This window comes from Pecten maximus, chromosome 14, assembly GCF_902652985.1.
Source record: "Pecten maximus chromosome 14, xPecMax1.1, whole genome shotgun sequence".
Taxonomy (NCBI): Eukaryota; Metazoa; Mollusca; class Bivalvia; order Pectinida; family Pectinidae; genus Pecten; species Pecten maximus.
The window spans coordinates 3,192,007-3,200,270 of record NC_047028.1 but is presented as its reverse complement, the minus strand read 5'-3'; the positions used below and the strand labels follow the sequence as shown (position 1 = coordinate 3,200,270).

At 38.8% G+C, this 8,264-nt stretch overlaps 1 protein-coding gene across 2 annotated transcripts in view; it reads left to right on the top strand.

The window, feature by feature from the left end:
* Positions 1–1,043: 1,043 nt before the first annotated feature.
* The window catches only part of LOC117342208 (thrombospondin-2-like), a 98,231-nt gene continuing 91,010 nt past the window's right edge, over positions 1,044–8,264 (top strand). The window contains exon 1 of one of the 2 annotated variants that reach the window (XM_033904263.1): positions 1,044–1,488. The gene's annotated coding sequence lies outside the window, so the exon portion shown is untranslated. The remainder of the gene's footprint in view (positions 1,489–8,264) is intronic. The other variant, XM_033904259.1, reaches the window with a different exon arrangement.

Sequence of the window (8,264 nt, the reverse complement as noted above, 5' to 3'; positions counted from 1 at the left end):
TAGAATTAACATGTAACATCACGTGATGCAATTAACACATGTATGAACTACAGTGATAAGTAGTTTATTGCCTGACTATCATGTTAGATCTGTGTTTATACCTAAGATTATTGTATGTACAGTAAACAGTAAGGTGATAGCACAAATGTAGAATTATAATATAGGAAAGCTTTAACTGTCAAGTTTTGAAATAATAACAAATATGAGCTGTATATGACTAAATACCATCTATGTCAACTCTGAAAGGCTTACAGTAGTTGGAGTTATGACACGAGTTGCCAGTGACTTATTAAAGGTTGAGGAATAATATTGAAGGTCATCTTAACATGACTATCATCCCCAGGCATATATATAAATACTTCAAGTTCGAAATGCCCTTTTATAATGCACAAATACCATTTTACTTTTTGTTTTCGTGATAAACGGTTCATGTAGCGGATATTGAAGATGTAGACGTAGATATGTGTTATTCCTTATATCAACGTTTCAAGCCACATATAAATATGTAAACGCTTTGCTGCATGGTCTGTTGTGGCTACTAACTTTGTTTAAACAACATGTTTTACCGTCTGGAACGGAGTAGCATTTTTCGGTGGTGAAAATTGGCAATAATTTATCTGGAAACCAGTTTCTAAAGGCGACGAACGTCATATTGGAAACATTGTGTAATTTAATGTGCCGCATTAACAACGCTAGGATAAGACATGAAAAAATGCCGATTAGAATACATACGCGTGCGATTGTTCTTGTTGTTTCATTTTTATTGAATTACAGCATATTTGGTTGGTAGATTTATCTGAGAATTGTCTCAGGGCCATACAGATATCTCTACTTCTGTAATCATCACTCAGTGATGTAGAGACGATTTCATATCGTCTACCGTCGGCTCCTCTACATTCTTCAATGTCAAAACAGTTTTATTTGAATACTGTAATCTTCATCATATTAGCATCGACAGCAACGCAGCAATCGGCAGACTCGACTATCCAATGTACCATAATACAGATTCCATGGCACCGCTATAGGAGTATGACCGGCCGCGGGTCCTGCTGCCTCGGTTCCTGGTCTATATTTTACAGAGATTGGTAGAGTCGGTTCTGTTAAGCGTTTGATGTGGTGGATAACCCTACCAGACTCTGTGGTTGGTCAAGTTACCAATATCGAACTTCCTCCAACGATTTGAATTGTAGTCTTATTCAATTAAGGTCACCATTGTGTGTCCGTGGTTGCTTAGTGAAAACAATAGTGTTTGTCTACACGGCTAAGTAACACGGGAGGTGTGTACTGGTGAGACGACGGCTCGGAGAAACTATATGTCTGGAGAAATCCTGCCATCGGTTCAGGGAATTATTGATACATTGTGAGTGTGATTTCATACAGGGCGAATGTCCAAGTTAATAGGAGTTCGTCTGCCTAGGTGGTGAAGCTGACACGGTGTTCACGTCCAGTGGATCAGACACATCGCTGACCAGGACCACGCCTACGAAGGTGGGTAGTCTTTAATATAATAATGCATGTCACATTCAAAATTCTCAAAAACCGTCACGTGCGTTATGTATTTTGACGTAACAATCAAAGTCGATGAATATCGAAGAATAGTAATGGTATATATAGTATTGGTTGGCACTGCATTAAATAACGAATTTATATTGAAGATGCTGTCAAAATAATCTTGCATCAGGAACAAAACAAAAATATGCAATAACGATTTGGACTTAAATCAGTCTCTGATACACAGATTGTAAATACGTTGTATGCTAAAATTAATAATATTATTATTGTGAGGATGGAACAGCTGGACCATGCCATATCATACTGTACGGATCCATATCTGATCAACAATATACAATGTATGTACATATAACACCGAGTCAGCCCTAGCCTACATAGCATACAGTAATGGGAATGGCTTGGACTACTTATTTACTTCTCAACTACTTGTAATGCAAATCGATTGGTCATTAACAGGTGTCGATACTACCATGCAAAAATCTCTATCCTCCAGGGTCATAACGTACACCATCTTTTGGATATGTTCCCCGATGTCTGGTTAGGCTCTCGCCAGTTTTATCGACGAGAGTTAATCCTTAGCACGGCAGTAGGCCGAGTTATACCGAGATACTACACGTGTTCGATAGAAGGTTATAAACTCACCACACCTTCCAGTCAGCTTCGACAGAACTGGTAAACGGAATGAACTGTAATAAAGTATATCTTAAATACATCGTTCCCTTTGTGTAAGGGTCATGGCTATCAAATCAAATCAAATCAAAATAGTCATAATATACAAACACATACATAAGCTGTTTAATATCGCTTTATCAAACTATTGGGCACTTGTCGAAAGTTTTCAAGGAACATGTTTATGAATATCTGCTTCAATAAATGGAAATTTGCCAATTTTGAAGAATTGTTGAAAATACCGACTTCATGGAAAATTACCAATATAATGTATTCAGACGATAATAAAACATGAAGCTATAGGTTTCAAAATGTTACTATTCATAATATTATTGACATGCGCTGTGATGCATATTTACAAGTCCAGCATGCAATATGGACATGAAACTGCCTTTCTTTCCTCTGTAAACTTAATTTAGAAAGCTATATACTGACACGATCACATCAATACCACATGCCAAGAATTGCCGATAGGAAATTACATAACAGAACTCATCATTCAAATTTCCAGTTTTATTTATGCTGTGACCATTACGACAAGTTGACCCAATTAGGATTGTTTATATCCAGCATACACGCCATTTTGTTTCCGTGAGGTATCTCCCATATATATATGGTTAACTTCCGGTTCCTTCAGCGTGGAAGCTGGTTATACCAATATATATCTCTACACTGGGTTCCGTTTATAATTAATTCCTGAATCTTGATCATATCGCCGTTGATGTTTTCGCAATATAGAGAAGATTGGAGTAATAGTTAATGACACACATATATAAATTATTGATTCGCTTAAATAAACCAGGATAATTCAAAACATAATTGGACGTTTAGAAACTATTTCTACTTACATTGTACAATAATTGTTGTACATTTGAAGGACTAAGGTGAACGCAAGTATTCTTTAGGATTTACTTAGAACAGCTTACTAAGAACACATATTCTTATCTTCAAATATTTTGTTGAAATCCTTGAAAATTCACCAAAGGATTACATAAAAGACACTTATTAATAGCATGTTTTGATATGAATATCGACATCAGTTTGAAATTGCATCACGCAGCCGTTTTGACCCTCTAGTCCTTCTAGGACTTGGAAGTGAGGCAAGACGCTAAAATGTGAAAATACAGAAAGTCAGGAATACAGATATGGGTCTAATTAAGTATAAGAATATATAAAAATATAACTTGGTTAATTAGGTACATATAATCTGAAAAGATGAAATACGTGTAGAAGTTCTGAACAGGTGCTACCTTTTAAGTTAACTTATACGATGTTTAGAACGTCTGTGCCTAGCATAGCCTCTTTTACAGCTTAACATAATCATACAAACAGTATATTGGATCTAGAGTAGTCAACGCATGCCTAAATTAAAAATTATTAATTTACGATAGTGAATATTGGTAATTGGCGATAATTTTTCATTTGGTGAATAACATTAACCCTTTTGAGGCTGTGATGGGGACATGCGATACTTATACATGTAAATTAATTCTGTATGACGACCGAGTCCATGGCGTCGGTGGACTCCAGCAATGAAGGCCGGGAGAGTCCCATGTGATTGCCACTACAAGCGTATATGCCGGTCAACCAAATGTCATTCGTGTCTTGAAATGCCAAACGTCAATCGATATTGTTTTTAACAGTATTATATATAGGATGCTTTTAATAATGTTCATGACAACCGATCATGTCCCGTCCAAATAACAATACGTATATGTTTTCTGTAACTCCGATCGCATCTGCATGTTTGTAATGGTCAGGTATTGTGGACAATGACGGGGAATCATAGTCCGCATTACATCTAATCGATAGTCAACCCTGAAAGACCAGTTGTTTTATTGACAAGCCATCTATATACTCAGTAATTATCACGAGGCTGTCTTCATGTAAACCTATAGGTTATTAAGATAATCACTCAAGGTGAGACCTTTTAGGTTTATCACGATCATCGTGTATCAGCCTATAAGGTGTGGGGCAATATTCATTAACTACCTATTCTGAAGGGCAACCTTCACAATGTTACACATTAACTGATAGATAATTCAAAACAGCAATACAACACTTATTGTTATATGATATTTACTGACCAAATATACTAAAGCTCTCTACTTAAAATGTCAAGGGCTGTGGTTACTGAAAACAATTCACTGAAGGACAACATCAAATGACTATCAGAAGAAATGAAAGACATTGTTTCATGATTACGATAAAATACGTACTGAAGAACAATATCAAGTGAAAAACAACTTTCGATGATTTAAACAAAATAATTTCTGAATGCCAAGGTCCACATTTACTTGAAACTATTTACAGAGGGATGACATCTAAATTGAAGTCAACCTTCGCTGATCAACTGATTCACTGAAGTGCAGATACGAACAAACATATTCTGGATGTTAATGTCAAGGAGGTATTTTCTAAATTCAGAACTGGGACAATAACATTTTCTGACAGTATTTGGTGACATTACCAGTACACATGTAACTGCCGAAGAACAATTATTTTCACAAAAACAATCATTGCTGAAACATTATTTTGCGATAAAGGACAGCATCTAGTAAGAGGCAATGGTAATAAACTTGAACGTCCAGGATACCAATCTTTGGGACAGGTAAAGTTTACAGACAACCTCACATTCCACGTAGAATTTACCCCTTTATAATTATTCCACGGATACAATTTTTGCGACCATGTTATTGCCCTATAAAACAGCAAAAATATCAACCTGCTCCCTCCCTCTTACCCCCGAAAATAACCGGCTATACGGTATATTCAACTTAATATGCCTCCATTTACCTACTACCAAAGGATAGCTATCATTATTTCATTTTGTTCTATCGCTGTACAAATCAATTTGATAGTCTTATGCTTAACAGTAACAGCGGTATCTAGTCTAGACCTAGTATCCCGTACATATCAGATTGTTTTTAAAAACACATATCCATCATCGTTTCCAAAAACAAATTTTATGATGAAATGTATCTGCAATATTAAAATCATGGTCATACTATTTTATCAAAACGTCAATATAACGATACTGTCAAGAGAAGTATCTCCGTTGTTTTAACCCTGGTGTGACATGGCAGGACAGTTACAAACAATAAGTATACTGATTTCCTATAAGACGGTCCATATTGTATTCTTGTCCTGGTGGAGATATCGGCTACATCCTGCTGTATGATGGAGTAATCCGACTAATAACGCCTCTCTCTCTCTGTCTCTCTCTCTGTCTCTCTCTCTGTCGCTCTCTCTGTCTGTCTGTCTGTCTCTGTCTGTCTGTGTCTCTCTCTCTCTCTGTCTCTCTGTCTGTCTGTCTGTCTGTCTGTCTGTCTGTCTGTCTGTCTGTCTGTCTCTCTCTCTCTCTCTCTCTCTCTCTCTCTCTCTCTCTCTCTCTCTCTCTCTCTCTCTCTCTCTCTCTCTCTCTCTCTCTCTCTCTCTGTCTACCTTCATACCTACATATACCTAACTACCTACTTCCTACCTACCCACCTCTCTACCTGTACCTACCTATCAACACCTACCTTAGATTCTACACGTAGAACTTTAAAACGCCTAAACAAAACCATGCGTTCAGGAAGTGCAAGCGTTTTTGTTACAGATAACACCCCTTAAGTAAATCTAGGACACATCCACGTAATCTCAGTAGTTATAATGACGATATATATATATAACTGTCTTGGGAATTACATTGAATCTGATATATGATATAGCCATTACCTGATACATCTGTACTGTATGATATGTCTAAGTCTTAAATTTAATGTAAAGTAACGAACGCGACAAAAAGGTCAAAACTACACTGTATAATTTATCGATTATTTCCCTAATAATGTATAAACACAGGAATGCCTATTCTACTAGACCACAGGGGCAAGTCACATACAGTCTGTATTCGGGAGCATTGTATGCTTAGTGTTTACTCTATTCAATGTCTCTTTCGTCAAGCCCCTGTGTACACGAAGGGACGAGTATCGGATAACTAGTCGTAGTATACGGTTTGTCTACAACAATTGAAATTGATTGCATGTTAATCCACAACTGGGAAATCAACTCGCATCAGGCTCTGTAACATAATGCAGGTATGCGATCCCAGAGGAATCTTGGCATACATTTTATTTGTAATGTACATTTGTGGAGTGCCTACTTGCAGCTAGCTGGTCCACACACGGTCCATTTATAGCTGTGTTAGAGTGTCCATACACGGTCAATTTATAGCTATGTTAGCTGGTCCACACACGGTCAATTTATAGCTATGTTAGCTGGTCCACACACGGTCCATTTATAGCTATGTTAGCTGGTCCACACACGGTCCATTTATAGCTATGTCAGCTGGTCCACACACGGTCCATTTATAGCCTTGGTAGCTGGTCCACACACGGTCCATTTATAGCTATGTTAGCTGGTCCACACACGGTCCATTTATAGCCTTGGTAGCTGGTCCACACACGGTCCATTTTTAGCTATGTTAGCTGGTCCACACACGGTCCATTTATAGCTATGCAGTCACACAGGGTTCATTGCTATAGGCATAGGTCAACGAACACTTCCACTTCTAGAATTCTTAAAGGGTTAATATGCTTCTAAGCTGATTAAAGTTTGACGACCCCGTATGTTTCTGCAATAAAACATGTTTCCTTACCAACATTTTGCCAGGTCTTTCTTGGCAATACCTGTTCGCAAGTATTTTCAAACATCTACCCAGCCAATCGTAATGTGATATCATAAGTATTGTCAAATATCCATCCAGCCAATCGTAATGTGGTATCACAAGTATTGTCAATACCCACCCAGCCAATCGTAATGTGATATCATAAGTATTGTTAAATATCCATCCAGCCAATCGTAATGTGGTATCACAAGTATTGTCAATACCCACCCAGCCAATCGTAATGTGATATCATAAGTATTGTCAAATATCCATCCAGCCAATCGTAATGTGATATCATAAGTTTTGTCAAATATCCATCCAGCCAATCGTAATGTGGTATCACAAGTATTGTCAATACCCACCCAGCCAATCGTAATGTGATATCATAAGTATTGTCAAATATCCATCCAGCCAATCGTAATGTGGTATCACAAGTATTGTCAATACCCAACCAGCCAATCGTAATGTGGTATCACAAGTATTGTCAATACCCACCCAGCCAATCGTAATGTGATATCACAAGTATTGTCAATACCCACCCAGCCAATTGTTGTGTGGTATCACAAGGATACGATGAGGACTGCTGTATCAAGGTGCGGTTTCCTGGACCGAGATCAATTTCAATATTGAGAGCACATTGTTAGAGTAATGCTACCATGTTGGATCTCAGCTGCCATATCGAGCTTCGACATCCTTGTCAAATCGAAACCGTTCGTGGACCTCATATCTGTGGTCACCATCCATGGACACCAACTGTTGACACCATCCATGGGCACCAACTGTTGACACCATCCATGGACACCAACTGTTGACACCATCCATGGACACCATTCATTGACACCATCCATTGACACCAACTGTGGACACCATCCCTGGACACCATTCGTTGACACCATCCATTGACACCAACTGTTGACACCATCCATGGACACCGTCTGTGGACACAATCCATGGACACCATCTGTGGACACCATCCATGGACACCATTCGTGGACACCATCCATGGACACCATTCGTTGACACCATCCATTGACACCGTCTGTGGACACCATCCATGGACACCATTCGTTGACACCATCCATTGACACCAACTGTGGACACCATCCATGGACACCATCTGTGGACACCATCCATGGACACCATTCGTGGACACCATCCATGGACACCATCCATGGACACCGTCTGTGGACACAATCCATGGACAAATTTGTGGAACCCATCTATGGACACCATCCATGGACACCGTATGTGGACACCGTATGTGGACACTACCATGGACACCATCTGTGGACAAAATCCATGGACACCATCCATGGACACCATCTGTTGACACCATCCATGGACACCATCCGTGGACACCATCCATTGACACCAACTGTGGACACCATCCATGGACACCGTCTGTAGACACCATCCATTGACACCAACTGTAGAC